The sequence below is a fragment of the Pygocentrus nattereri genome, chromosome 7 (genome assembly GCF_015220715.1).
Source record: "Pygocentrus nattereri isolate fPygNat1 chromosome 7, fPygNat1.pri, whole genome shotgun sequence".
Classification (NCBI taxonomy): Eukaryota; Metazoa; Chordata; class Actinopteri; order Characiformes; family Serrasalmidae; genus Pygocentrus; species Pygocentrus nattereri.
The window spans coordinates 20,834,469-20,849,670 of NC_051217.1; the positions used below are offsets into that span (position 1 = coordinate 20,834,469).

At 42.0% G+C, this 15,202-nt stretch overlaps 1 protein-coding gene across 1 annotated transcript in view; it reads right to left on the bottom strand.

Annotated features, from left to right (window-relative positions):
- The window catches only part of serpini1 (serpin peptidase inhibitor, clade I (neuroserpin), member 1), a 54,342-nt gene extending 39,326 nt beyond the window's left edge, over positions 1 to 15,016 (bottom strand). The window contains exon 1 of the mRNA XM_017682300.2: positions 14,894 to 15,016. The gene's annotated coding sequence lies outside the window, so the exon portion shown is untranslated. The remainder of the gene's footprint in view (positions 1 to 14,893) is intronic.
- Positions 15,017 to 15,202: the final 186 nt, after the last annotated feature.

The window sequence follows — 15,202 nt, forward strand, 5'->3', positions numbered from 1 at the left end:
GACATGAAACCCTTTGGTATTAAGAATGGGATCTCACTCAAGTTCATTTGCGTGTGAAGGCAGATGAGTGAATACTTTTAGCAATATAGTGTAGTTCTATATGGCACATTCTACTTGAGGCAAATTATCAAAAAAAGGCAAACAGTTTTGCATGATGTCATCGGTCACGTCACATAAAGGCTGCTTAAAATTTCAGCAGCTGCAACTTAAAATACCCTCTCGCTTAAATGATTCAGTCACTGATAAAGGAATGGGTGATTTATGGGAGAGAGAAAGAGAGAGAGAGACAGAGAGAAGTAGAGGGAAGGAGAGGGAAAAGTAGAGGGAGAGAGGGAGAGCGGGAGAGAATGACAGAGAAAGAAAGAGACAAGGTATGGAAGATAGGGAGTAAGAGAGAGAGAGAAGGAGAGGGAAAGAGAGAGGGGGACGTAGAGTGACAGAGAGAGAGAGAGAGAGAGAGAGAGAGAGAGAGAGAGAGAGAGAGAGAGAGAGAGAGAGAGAGAGAGAGGGAGAGGGAGAGGGAGATAGGGAGTGTGAGAGAGAGGGCAGGAGAGAGAGATGAGACAGAGGCAGACAGACAAGGAGGAGTGGGAGAGGAACATTGGGGGAGAGAGAGAGCGAGATAGGGAGTGTGAGAGAGAGGGCAGGAGAGAGAGATGAGACAGAGGCAGACAGACAAGGAGGAGTGGGAGAGGAACATTGGGGGAGAGAGAGAGCGAGAGAGCGAGAGAGTGAGCTTTCAAAGTCTCAGAGGCAGAAATGTGGCCGTGCTGTTGGTGCTGGACTCAAACCCCTTCAGCTCCTGACCTCTATATTCCCTTACTGCGATGATCTCCAGCAGGCAGAGCTAATCCATCACTCTCAGAGAGGCAGCCACCTGCTCGCTGCTGCTCTCAGTAAGAGGCTTTCAAACTGATGTATGTGATATTATCTCTGTCTCTGAGCTCGTCATCATAGAGTTTCAACACACCAGCACTCACAACAAGCAGCACAGCACCGGAAAACCAGTACAGAGGAACTCTCGGCATCTTCTAGACCTCCAGAGAGGCCTAATCACTTCTGGGAACTACAATCGCATGTCTGTAATTTTTAGCTCATTTTTACTCAACAGAATTATATTTTATATTATATAAATGAATTATTTATATATATATATATATATATATATATATATATATATATATATATATATATATATATACACAGTGAGGAAAATAAGTATTTGAACACCCTGCGGCTTTGCAAGTTCTCCTACTTAGAAATCATGGAGGGGTCTGAAATTTTCATCATAGGTGCAGGTCCACTGTGAGAGACATAATCTAAAAAAAAAAATATCTGGAAATCACAGTGTATGATTTTTTTGTGTGTTACTGCTGCAAATAAGTATTTGAACACCTGTCAATCAGCAAAAAGTCTGGCCCTCAAAGACCTGTTAGTCCGCCTCTAAAAAGTCCACCTCCACTCCACTTATTATTCTAAATTAGAAGCACCTCTTTGAGGTCGTTAGCTGCATAAAGACACCTGTCCACCCCACACAATCAGTAAGACTTCAACTACTAACATGGCTAAGACAAAAGAGCTGTCCAAAGACACCAGAGACAAAATTGTAGACCTCCACAAGGCTGGAAACAGCTACGGGGCAATTGCCAAGCAAACTGTTGGAGCAATTATTAGAAAATGGAAGAAGCTAAACATGACTGTCAATCTCCCTCGGACTGGGGCTCCATGCAAGATCTCACCTTGTGGCGTATCAATGATCCTAAGAAAGGTGAGGAATTTGCCCAGAACTACACGGGAGGAGCTGGTCAATGACCTGAAGAGAGCTGGCACCACTGTTTCCAAGGTTACTGTGGGTAATAAACTAAGACGTCATAGTTTAAAGTCATGCATGGCACGGAAGGTTGCCCTGCTTAAATCAGCACACGTCCAGGCCCGTCTTAAGTTTGCCCATGACCATTTGGATGATCCAGAGGAGTCATGGGAGAAAGTTATGTGGTCAGATGAGACCAAAATAGAACCTTTTGGTCTTAATTCCACTCTCCGTGTTTGGAGGACGAAGAATGATGAGTACCATCCCAAAAACACCATCCCTACTGTGAAGCATGGGGGTGGAAGCACTGGGGGTGTTTTTCTGCACATGGGACAGGACGACTGCACTGTATTAAGGAGAGGATGACCAGGGCCATGTATTGTGAGATTTTGGGGAACAACCTCCTTCCCTCAGTTAGAGCATTGAAGATGGGTCGTGGCTGGGTCTTCCAACATGACAATGACCCAAAGCACACAGCCAGGATAACCAAGGAGTGGCTCTGTAAGAAGCATATCAAGGTTCTGGAGTGGCCTAGCCAGTCTCCAGACCTAAACCCCATAGAAAATCTTTGGAGGGAGCTCAAACTCCGTGTTTCTCAGCGACAGCCCAGAAACCTGGCTGATCTGGAGAAAATCTGTGTGGAGGAATGGGCCAAAATCCCTGCTGCAGTGTGTGCAAACCTGGTGAAAAACTACAGGAAATGTTTGACCTCTGTAATTGCAAACAAAGGCTACTGTACCAAATATTAACATTGATTTTAACAGGTGTTCAAATACTTATTTTCCTCACTGTATATGTATATAAAACACTCGTTTCATTTCAAAAATAGGGTGGAAATTAAAGTGTTAAATTGGTGGAAAATCAGCCAATCAGGGACTGTTTTTCTCTGTGGTATCTAGGTAGATGTAACTAAGTGAGCTCTCCTATTTGTTAGGATTCTGAAGAGACATCCTAAAACATTAGATCAACTACCTGAATAAATACAAGGTGACAGAGGAATCAACCGATCATACTTTGATTATTTTTGTTGTGCTGGTATGAATGGAGAATATCAGACACAGCAGTGCTGCTGGAGTTTTTAAACACTGTGTCCACTCACTGTCCACTCCATTAGACACTCCTACCTTGTCAGTCCACCTTGTAGACGTAAAGTCAGACACGACAGCTCATCTGCTGCTGCACAGTTTGTGTTGGTCATCCTCTAGTCCTTCATCAGTGGTCACAGGATGCTGCCCACAGGACACTGTTGGCTGGATATGTTTGGTTGGTGGACTATTCTCAGTCCAGCAGTGACACTGAGGTGTTTAAAAACTCCAGCAGCAATGCTGTCTGATCCACTCAGACCAGCGCAACACACACTAACACACCACCACCACGTCAGGGTCACTGCAGTGCTGAGAATGACCCACCACCTGCTCTGTGAGGGTCCATGGGGGTCCTGACCACTGAAGAACAGGGTAAAAGGGGGCTAACAGCGAAACAGATGGACTACAGTCTGTAACTGTAGAACTACAAAGTGCAGCTATACAGTAAGTGGAGCTGATAAAATGGACAGTGAGTGTAGAAATAAGGAGGTGGTCATGATGTTATGCCTGATCAGTGTACATGATTTAGTGATCATTCTACTTCTTTTAGGCTGTTCATTTATTGCTGATATGAGATTTCTCTATATGTGTGCTTCTGCCTACACCCGCCTGAAGGGGCCCGATTTCCCACCCGCTCCCCCGAGAAAGACTGAACATTAGTCCCACTCCATAAGATACTGCATCGGGTCCCACGAGAGACCGCCGTATTACAGACCTCTATTATAAGGATCTATCTGACATTTCTGTCAAAATTGAGATCTTCACAGGTTATTGTTCTGTGATACCTCTTAACATTAAGTGAGGTGTTTTTTTGAGTTGTGAGCATTTTTGGAGTCTTTATCGAGAAAACAAACAGGTTCCATCTCCAAAGTCAAACTCTAATTCAGTCCTATAAGGTTCTATCTGTGAGCCAATCAGCACTTCGAACACATACAAGAGGACCAATCAGGTTCTGCTTCTTTGTCATGTTGCTGCTCTGCTCAGTGACTGCAGGAAGAGTTTATAAAAGTTTATGAAACATGAAAACATGGTGCTGAAACTCTGCCAGTCTTCTTACAGCTCTTAAAAAAGTCTTAATGTCTTGAATTTTATACATTTAAAGCCTTAAAAGTCCTTAAATAGTGAACATTTGAATTAATTGGGTCTTAATTACAACATAAACATTAATTTCATTCATTTGTCCATCTCTTCTTTTTCAAAATAAGACATTTTTGATATAAACAAACCTCACATGGCCTTTAGACTGACCTGCCACACTCACTCACTGGGACAGTTCATTGCAGTAGCTGGTCTCTGTCTCACTAAAGGAAACTTAAACCTAAAATTGGGCAGAATACTTGCACTGGAGAAAATATTTAGCAGTGAATTTTATACTTAATCTGCAGTGCAATGAATGAGTAAAACATGATTTGTCCTAAAAAGAAATACACTTTATAAATAAGAAAAACAATACAAATTAATGTCATTAAAAATGTCATAGAAAGCATTAAATGTAATGTTCTGATCATGTAGACACTCAGTTAGAACACTTTTATGTTTTAAAACAAGCAGAGCATAAACTGTGCGTGTTCCTTGAAAATCATTGCTTCTTTTCATGTTTTCAAAGAAAGTATCTTATAATTCCCAGCAGAAAGCGAGTTCTGAGGATTAGAAGGTTCTATCTGCATTTCATCTGTTCCATCAATTTGACAGGATTTTGATTTTATACATTTAGAATACGTTTAGGGTGTCTGTCATTTTCATGCATGAGGGAGACGTGTTCCACATATCATTTGGAATGCAAAATCTTTGAAGCTCAATATCTCAGAACTCCTTAGAACGCAGACAGAACCGTATAATTCCAAGGGATGAAATGTCTGTTTAATCTAGAACTGCCTTTTTTTTGTTTTCCATACCACCTTAAATGCTGCAGCAGTTCCATTCTGGTGCATTTATACGACAGCGCTTTTGGGCCACTGTTAAAAATCAAAAATCAAAAATATTAGGCTAGAATAGTAGTCAGAATATTTAGAGATAAAAAGTCGTACGGTATGATATTTTGAGAACAAAATCAGGATACTGCACAAATAAAGTCATGATATTTTGAGAAAAAAAAGTCATAACATTTGTAATATTTTGATTTTAAAAAGTCATACAATTTGATATTTTCAGAATAAAGTTAGAATATTTCAAGAATAAAGTCATAACATTTTGACAAGGAAAGTTGTAGAATTCTGACATTGAAGTGGCATTAATACCAGGAAAGGTCGCAATACTGTAGCCAAAGTCTTTGCAAAGTGAAGCAGCACCTCCTCGTGTTAAATGAGGCGCTTTGAGTGGGTGGAGTTATACTTTCATACTTTCAATTCACCCCCTTTCAATTCTTATACTTTCAATTCACCCCTTTAAGAAACACTCAGCCTCCCTGTCCGTCCTGCACATCAGCACCAGCCTGGTATTAGTATAAGAAACGACTCAGCAGGAAACTGTTTATCTAGAATAAAGAGCCAGACGGACTCGGAGGAAACTGTCTGTCTGTGTTGCTGAAGGAGAATCGGAGACAGGGTCGTCTACACGGCTATCTGTGCTACACCCCCTCCCCCCCCCCCGCCTTTCAAAGTGGCATGAAGTTTCACAGACTGTGAGAAATACAATCAAAATGACCCACAAGGAGACAGGAGTGAGTGGAACGCAACGAGACCCCAAAAAAAGGCAGGAGGCGCTCTGCAATCATTTACTCTGTGTTATGAACAAAATTGGCTTCGTCTGGAGTTCCACAATGAGACGTTTGGCATCTAGGAAAAAAAATTAATCAACAACTAGTTTATTCCAATCTCTCTCTCCTTCTCTCCGGCTAAGAAACTTGAAAGTCACTCATCTGCTGAGTTTAAAAGGCAGAACAGAACAAAACTGCTTCAAATCAGCGACGCTGGGATTGCGGGCAGCTTTCATGGCCCTCAGTACTGGAGGAAAGCCCCTGTGGACGGCCTTCAGAGTGATGCAGGAACTGTGAGGGTGTCAGACTCATGTCTCCACTCGCTCAGATCCCTTTATTAATTCATCTGTAGCACCACTCCCATCACAACCTTCCCGCTCAGCCGTTTCACACGAACCTTATCAGCAGAGAAGACAGCAGCACCAGCTTCAGGCTGAAGAACATCTCAGCTGCAGCAGCCCTACAATCACCAAACTGCTTTAATTATCCACAATTAGCCAAAAGAGTGTGTTCATAGCACCCAGAATGACCTTAAAGTGACACTTTTGCAAAAGAAATTCACCAAGTTTTCACACTTACGGCTCATTTACGCCCAACGTTTAATACAAACATGGAGACAGGCGTCCATGCTTTGCGTTCATTTTGTCCATATTTCTGCACATGAAAATAGACAAAATAGAGCAGTACCCCTGGAAGCCATGAGTGGGCAGTGTAGCCAATAGTTCAGGCAGGCCACGATGCCAATTTCTCTGATTGGGAATGTAAATGAAAAGAATTCTCCATCACATGTTGCAAAGTATTTAACAGCCTCAGAGACACCACAGTCTACACTGGTGCTTCTTTGGCTGCTGGCACCAGAGCCGGTTTATAAGGAGCGTGGCCACTTCCTATTTCCCCAGTTATATCAAAAACATGACTGCAAAACAGCGGAGGGCACCCATGGGTAAGTCCTTAATGAACAGGAGTGAATGGAGCTAAATGGCTAAAAACTAAAAGTTTAAATATTTTCTAATCAGTCGCCCAGAACTTTCCTTTAATTTTAGAAAGTGGAAGGATGTATTTCACTAATACAGCGGTTTGCACTCGCTGACGTCATGGACGTAAATGAACCGATTTAAACTTCCATAATTCAAGTTTACAGCTGTAAATATGTTTTAGTATTAAACTCCAGCAGCATTGCTCTGTCTGATCCACTCGTACCAGCACAACACACACTAACACCCACAACGTCAGTGCTACTGCAGTGTTGAGAATGATCCACCTCCCAAATAGTACCTACTCTGTGAGGGTCCATGGGGGTCCTGACCACTGAAGAACAGGGTAAAAGGGGGCTAAGAAAGTATTAGAGAAACAGATGGACTACAGTCTGTAACTGTAGAACTACAAAGTGCAGCTATACAGTAAGTGGAGCTGATAAAATGGACAATGAGCGGAGAAACAAGGAGGCGGTCATAATGTTATGCTAGTGTATAAGTACAGTATAAAAATGTTAAATCCTAATGGATAAATAGAGGTTGGAAAATTTGCAGATTTTTAAGCCATCTTAGACATTTAAAGACATCTGAAGATTTATGTCTGAATACTTGAAATATACAATACACTGCCAAAAGTATTCGCTCACCCACCCAAATCAATGAACTCAGGTGTTCCAATCACTTCTATGGCCACAGGTGTATAAAGCCGAGCCCCTAGGCCTGCAGACTGCTTCTACAAACATTAGTGAAAGAATGGGTCACTCGAAGGAGTTCAGTGAATTCCAGCGTGGTACCGTGATCAGACGCCACCTGTGGAACAAGTCCAGTCATGAAATTTCCTCACTACTAAATATTCCACAGGTCAACTGTCAGTAGTATTATAACAAAGTGGAAGTGATTGGGAACGACAGCCACGTGGTTGGCCTCATAAGATGACAGAGCGGGGTCAGCGGATGCCGAGGCGCATAGTGCGGAGAGGTCACCGACTTTCTGCAGAGTCAATCACTACAGACCTCCAAACTTCTTGTGGCCTTCAGATCAGCTCAAGAACAGCGTAGAGAGCTTTGTGGAATGGGTTTCCATGGCCGAGCAGCTGCATCCAAGCCTTACGTCACCAAACACAATGCAAAGCGTGGAATGAAGTGGTGTAAAGCGCTGCCACTGGACTGTAGAGCAACTGTAGAACTGTAGAGTCTGGGAATCCGATGGATCTGGGTTTGCCGGTTGCCAGGAGAACTTGTCTGACTGCACTGTACCAAGTGTAAAGTTTGGTGGAGGGGGGATTATGGAATGGGGCTGTTTTTCAAGAGTTGGGCTCGGCCCCTTAGCTCCAGTGAAAGGAACTCTTAATGCTTCAGCACCAAGAGATTTTGGACAATATCATGCTCCGTGGAAAGAGTTTGGGGACGACCCCTTCCCATTCCAACATGACTGCGCACCAGTGCACAAAGCAGGTCCATAAAGACATGGATGAGCCAGTTTGGTGTGCCAGAACTTGACTGGCCTGCGCAGAGTCCTGACGTCAACCCGACAGAACCCGACAGAACACCTTTGGGATGAATTAGAGTGGAGACTGTGAGCCAGGCCTTCTTGTCCAACATCAGTGTCTGAACTCACTTCTGGAAGAACGGTCAAAAATTCACATAAACACACTCCTAATCCTTGTGGAAAGCCTTCCCAGAAGAGTGGAAGCTGTTAAAGCTGCAAAGGGTGGGCTGACATCATATTAAACCCTAAGGATTAAGAATGGGATGTCACTGAAATTTATATGTGTGCGAAAGCAGACAAGCGAATAGTTTTGGCAATATATGTTTGTCTTCCAACAAAGCCGTTTTAGTAGGTAACGGGTGCTCAGCATGTTCAAAGCTTCGTGGTATCGGAGCAGCGTCTACTGTCGCTGCTACATTCCTGGATAACATCTACAATTATGCTCTCTGAATGGGCTGCTGGTTTTAAACTGCCTGCAGCTGTACAGCACATTAAAGGGGTGTTAATGGTTGAAAAACGTTCCTGGGACATTACGCTTAATTGACAGACAATCAAAAAAGCAGCTTCATGTTAATGGTGGTTGGTACCTTTGCTGTGGTGTCTGAGTAATACTTAACACAGTCAACATAAGACTCTGGAGTGGAGAAAGCAGAAAAAGTGGCGATTTCACCAGCCCCCCAAAGTAAGACTGAAATATAAAATTTGTTTTATTAGATTTTTGTTAATGACGCCTTAAGAGGGCAGCGCTGAGCGATGTTTGTTTATTTGATGTGCGTTAATGACGACTTAGAGGTCGGCAGCGAGCGACGTTTGTTTATTTGATGTGTGTTAATGACGCCTTTAGAAGGCAGTGCTGAGCGACGTTTGCATATGTTTGTTAATGATGCCTTTAGAGGGCGCCACTGAGCGATGTTTGTTTATTTGAAGTTTGTTAATGATGCCTTTAGAGGGCGCCACTGAGCGAGGTTTGTTTATTTGATGTTTATTAATGATGCCTTTAGAGGGCGCCACTGAGCGATGTTTGTTTATTTGATGTTTGTTAATGATGCCTTTAGAGGGCGCCACTGAGCGATGTTTGTTTATTTGATGTTTGTTAATGACGCCTTTAGAGGGCGCCACTGGGCGACGTTTGTTTATTTGATGTTTGTTAATGACACCTTTAGAGGGCGCCACTGTGCGATGTTTGTTTATTTGAAGTTTGTTAATGACGCCTTTAGAGGGCGCCACTGAGCAACGTTTGTTTATTTGAAGTTTTTTAATGACGCCTTTAGAGGGCGCCACTGAGCAACGTTTGTTTATTTGAAGTTTGTTAATGACGCCTTTAGAGGGCGCCACTAAGCAACGTTTGTTTATTTGAAGTTTGTTAATGACGCCTTTAGAGGGCGCCACTGAGCAACGTTTGTTTATTTGAAGTTTGTTAATGACGCCTTTAGAGGGCGCCACTGGGCGACGTTTGTATATTTGAAGTTTGTTAATGACGCCTTTAGAGGGCGCCACTGAGCAACGTTTGTTTATTTGAAGTTTGTTAATGACGCCTTTAGAGGGCGCCACTAAGCAACGTTTGTTTATTTGAAGTTTGTTAATGACGCCTTTAGAGGGCGCCACTGAGCGATGTTTGTTTATTTGATGTTTGTTAATGACGCCTTTAGAGGGCGGTGCTGAGCGACGTTTGTTTGAAGTTTGTTAATGACGCCTTTAGAGGGCGCCACTGAGCGACGTTTGTTTATTTGAAGTTTGTTAATGACGCCTTTAGAGGGCGCCACTGAGCACCGTTTATTTGAAGTTTGTTAATGACGCCTTTAGAGGGCGTCACTGAGCGACGTTTGTTTATTTGAAGTTTGTTAATGACGCCTTTAGAGGGCGGCGGTGAGCGACGTTTGCTGCTTGTGTCTTCAGTTGGATGCTCTCCTCTGTTTCTGCTAATACTTTAAGCTAACATTAATGATAAACCAAGGGACTTACAGAAAAAACATTTAATGATTTTTCACTCTTACAGTTATTCATCTTATACATCACCACTAAGTCCACCACAATATACACTATTTTTAACACAGGCCATTTGCTTCGTCCACTGTTTTCTTTTGTGGGAGATTTGTATATTTGCTGGTGAATTGCATCGACCTTGGTTACTTTAAGGCTCCATCTCTGCTGCTTCAGTGCCAGAGAGATAAAAACTCTGTCCAAGTGTCAAAACTTCCTGAGTCATCGTGACACTGCATGGTAAAAAGAGTCACTTACAATACCCTCCAAAACAGGGTCTCTCCAAACTGGCATGTTCATTGCACAGAATCAATTTCTCCTGGCTGATTCAAGGCTGGTGCTGAGAGTGTTATGTTACAGTTACACTACATCAGAGCCAAGCTGAGGTGAACAGTTTAAAGGAACAGTTACTCAAATATCCCTTTTCTGGCACTGTATGCCAATAATGTTGTCTTTAAAAGCTGACAAGCATACAGTGCATAAATAAAAACAATATCAACAGCCATCTTGAAGCAATCTTCACCCATAAAGCAAGAGATCAGCAAAAAGTGACAAAAGCACACTGCAGAGAAATCTTGAAGCCTGAATTTTGTCTCTGTTTTTGTCCATGTTTCTAGATAAGAGTATGGCACACCATGTCAGAAACCACATAAGCAAGGCTATCAGAGATTATCTAAAAATCTCCAGCCATTATAACATTTTTTTGCATAATTAAACGGTTTGTTTAAGAAGTTTGGTGTGAAAGGCTCTATTCTAGAGAAACTTACTGTGTCAGATTTGTTCACAGTGATGGTGATAGGAACCAGATGTCCACCTCTAAAAGCTCCCTCACAGAACGTTACTACATGAAATGGTTATGATTTCACTGAGACACTGTTTTATGATAGTTTTGAGAAGATGTTGGCCTTAAAATCTGTATTTAAAATGGTGGAGAAGTATATGCAAGTCAAAACAGCCCCCCAACATTTTTTCAGATGTTTCACTATTTCACCATCATCAACATTCCACATGAACTCAGAAGACTCATGTAGGTTCACTGGTGGTTCTGGATAGTAAAGAAAATGCCTATATTTGTGTTGTAGTCATGGCAACCCCTGGTTCCTATCACCACCACTGTAAACACATCTGCACCCCCTTTCACACCAAACCGCTCTGAATCACTGTTTACATCTCAAAATATGAATTATGCAGAAATTTGAGGCAAGAGCAATAATTTGGCCATGTAGTTAGCTACATTAGACTCATTGCTTTGCTAAAGCTAGAGAAGCAAACCGACACCAAACCAGCATCGACTGATCAACTACATTTGAAGTAAAAGGCGCAAATGTGTATTCGATTTTTTGAAACTATTGAACTCTTGCTGTATTATACAACAATTAGTTCCGGCCACGTGAGCTGATTGGTTGAGAGGCGTTCTAACCGTGCTGTTATTTCACCGTAACATCACAGATATTTCACAAACACTGTATCACTCTGCTGAGACTCTGTTGCTTAGCAACGACTTTGACAGCTGTAGGAGACGCTCAAGCCATTTGAACATTTTTATTTCTTACTTTGCCACAAACAGCTTTACAGACTGCCTGGAAGAAAACAACATTAATATTGATCTGGAAAAAACTGACCAAACTGAGCTGAACTTGATATTGTGGCAGTTTTATAGTTCAGTCTGATTTGGTCCGACTCTGAAGATCAGACCACACGCTGTTCTTCCGTCACAGATGCTGACGGAAAAGTTGCTCAGTGGTGACGACAGTATGGGAATTTAGTGTAAGGAGCTGGAGAACGAACTGCCGGTTGAGCAGCAAGTGGGCGGAGTTCGTTACTCTGACGTAGCAACAAGCTGCTTGTTAAGGAACTATAATTTGGAGGAAGGAACTGAACATTAAAACATATTAAACACCGCATTCACGGCCAGTTTATTCAATTCTTACTGTATTTATTTAACTGTTGTGTAAAGCAGTAGAACTCTCGAGGAGTCTGTTATCGTGTATAACATCATAGCTGTGATGATCTACGGCGACCAAATCACAGCCGTGAGGTTATTTCATGATAACACACTCCCTCTCTGGGTCTACTGCTTAAATGACACAGCTTTTGATTCCCTATACTGAGCCATATGCTAACCACGCACAGTCATGTAAGCGCTCATATCTTACATTTCGATTTTATTTTTCTTCCTGAGGGCCCTTTAAGGAATCCCAGAAACGTCTTCAGGTGGACGCTGGGAGGTGAAGAGGTTATTAATTCCTGTGAACAGCTTCAGAAAGAAAGGGTCCATTCAGTCCAACACCGGCGGAACAGGCTGTGTGTGCGCCAAGGTTACTGCGGCCCAGGACAAACCCACCCGTCCACCAAACAACGCCATCTTTGCAGCACCTGCCCCCAAACACGGGTAAATAAAGGAGCCTAAACTGCCCTTATACTCTCACAGTTATGCCCAGATTCCTCCTCTTACCTCAAATTTTGCCAGCCAAGACACATTTGGGATCAAAACTTTGCTTCTTTAGTTTTAGCACTGAAGCTACAAAGCTAACGTAGCTAACAAATACTGGGCGCTTCAGTTAGCACCGTGCTAACTGCATGGTTCCATACAGCACCAAAAAGGGTTTGTCTACTGTTGTGATTTCAGCTGGAAAGAACCCTTTTTGGTGCTATATAGAACCATTAACAACACATTCTCCATCCATCTGAAGAACCATTTCACTATGCCAAGGACCATTTAAGCATGAAATGGTTCTATATAGAACATGGCTTTACTAAAGAACCATTTAAAGAGCCATCAATTTTAGGTGTCCATATCTGAAATAAAAGCATTGATAAGATTTTCTGGGATTTGGTAGCATCTCGTCATTGTCCAAACAAACAAACGTGTCTCCATTTTTAGTGATTTTTATTTTTCTAAATCATTTGAACACAGAAGCTCTCCATTACACTGTGTGACTGGAAATAAAACCTCTTTACATAAACTTATATTAAAACTTACAGGAAAATAGTACAGCTACTATTTTGGAGACTTGTTTTTGTTAGGACAGTGATGATAAGCTAACGTTGCTAAATTGTTCACAGTGGTGGTGATAGGAACCAGACGTCCACCTCTAAAAGCTCCCTCATGGAAAGTTATTACATGAAATGATTATGAATTCACTGCCTGATGACTGAGACGCTGTTCTACGTTTGTGTTCAGACGCCTTTGGCCTTAAAATATGTATTTAAAATGGTATGCAAGTCAAAATAGTTCTGCAAAACATATTTTTTCCACATTTTCCATTATTTTACCATCATTACCGTTCCATACAAAAGCTCAGAAGACACGTGTTGGTTCACTGGTGGCTCTGCATTGTAAGTAAAACGGCTATAACTGTGTTGTAGTCATGGCGACCCCTGGTTCCTATCACCACCACTGTAAAGACACCTGAGCCATTTCACACCAAACCACCCTGAATCACTCTGTTTACATCTCACACACTGAATTATGCAGACGCTTCTTAAAAATTCACATTTAAGCCAAAGCAGGGAAGCTGTGTGGGCACACATTTTGGGCTGGTAGTATAGAAAAATCCGGATTTTGGTCCATTTTTTAAAAAGATACATGTCTGTAAATACATTATAATCCCAATAAGCATGTTCTACTGCATTTCTGCCCATGCAGCTGCACTGTACGTGCGCATATATGTGTGGAATGATAATGAAGGCACAGCTTTGGAGCAGCCGCTATCAGTCATTGCTGCAAATTAGCACGCAACCCGCCTCCACGGAGCACCAATCAATCTAAAAGATCAATACATACGCCAGTGGGAGAAGACCACCCTAAAGAGCCCTGCGCTGGAGATGGCAAATAAAGTGATGCAGTGTAATTCCACCACAGCCCATCCACACCTTTCATATTTCACTCTTTCCTTTGACCACCTCATCAATTATTCATCTGTTTTATTATTGATCTCGTTCCCTGCAACTGTCTCCACTTCATCCACACTTTCCACCAGTTTTTCCTCTATTTCCACAACTTCCCTCTCTCTCTGTCAGCTAATCCCCATGCGCACACATCAGAAACAGAAAGACAAACCTGCCATTTCACACAGCCATGATGAATAATCCTAGTCTACAGCAACCAATCAGAAACCTCTCATTCCTCCACACCGTCTCATTTACAGAAACATGAAATGGGATTTTTCCTGAAGGTGACGCTCCCCGGCACCCAGATGTGAGCAGCCTGCAGCAGCTGGATCCTCCAGTGATCCTGAATCCACGCACATCTTAGGCTTTCCCATGATGAAATACATTATCACAACACAGCACAACATCAGAACACCAATAACCTGCTCAACCATGAATGAAAATGAATACATCCTCTAATATTACTCATACGCACACAGGCATATGTTCGTTTCTATAGGCTTATATATAAATGACATGGAATAGTCCAACACTAGACTGGCCACAAATGTCAAATCTGACTGCATCTGCTGTTTTCATTGACCTAACCCAGACCTACAACTATAAAAATAATTGTTTTATTTATATGACTGCACATGCAAAGTTGCATGCCAGCCATAATCAATATTATCAACACATCTGTAATGATGATATAATATCCTGCTAATGAGCAAAGCCGACTTATAAAGGAAGGCAGCCTATACAAGTGAACCACGCATCAAAGCAAAGCACATGTTCCCACATTTTTATGTCCATGTAAAGGCATTACTGCTTGTTTACCACTCATATCAATGATGATGAGTAATAAACACATTAAATAGCTCACTTTAGAGTTTATCAACAGCAGCATCATTTTTAATCATAATTAAGATCTTTTAAAGCATATTTTCAGCATAAATCATGAGGGAAAACCCTGTCAGATCCTTACCGTATGGCTCTAGATGGATGTTGAGCTCCAGGTTGCTCCTCGGCTTGTCCTTCACCACACGTTGCTCAAGCTGTAATATTATATTTTTCAGAGGCGCTCGGTCCCGCCCTCTGTTCCGATTGGTCGACGAAAATAACACAATTCATCGCAAAAACGTAACGTTTCATTTGCGACAGATGACGAAAATGAACGTGTTTATTTTAAACGTTAACATTTCTAGAAACAATCGCGCTCATTTCACCAGACAAATAAATGAAATAAAAGAAGGCGCTGACAACGTGAAAGCTATGATTGGTCAAACATTACGTC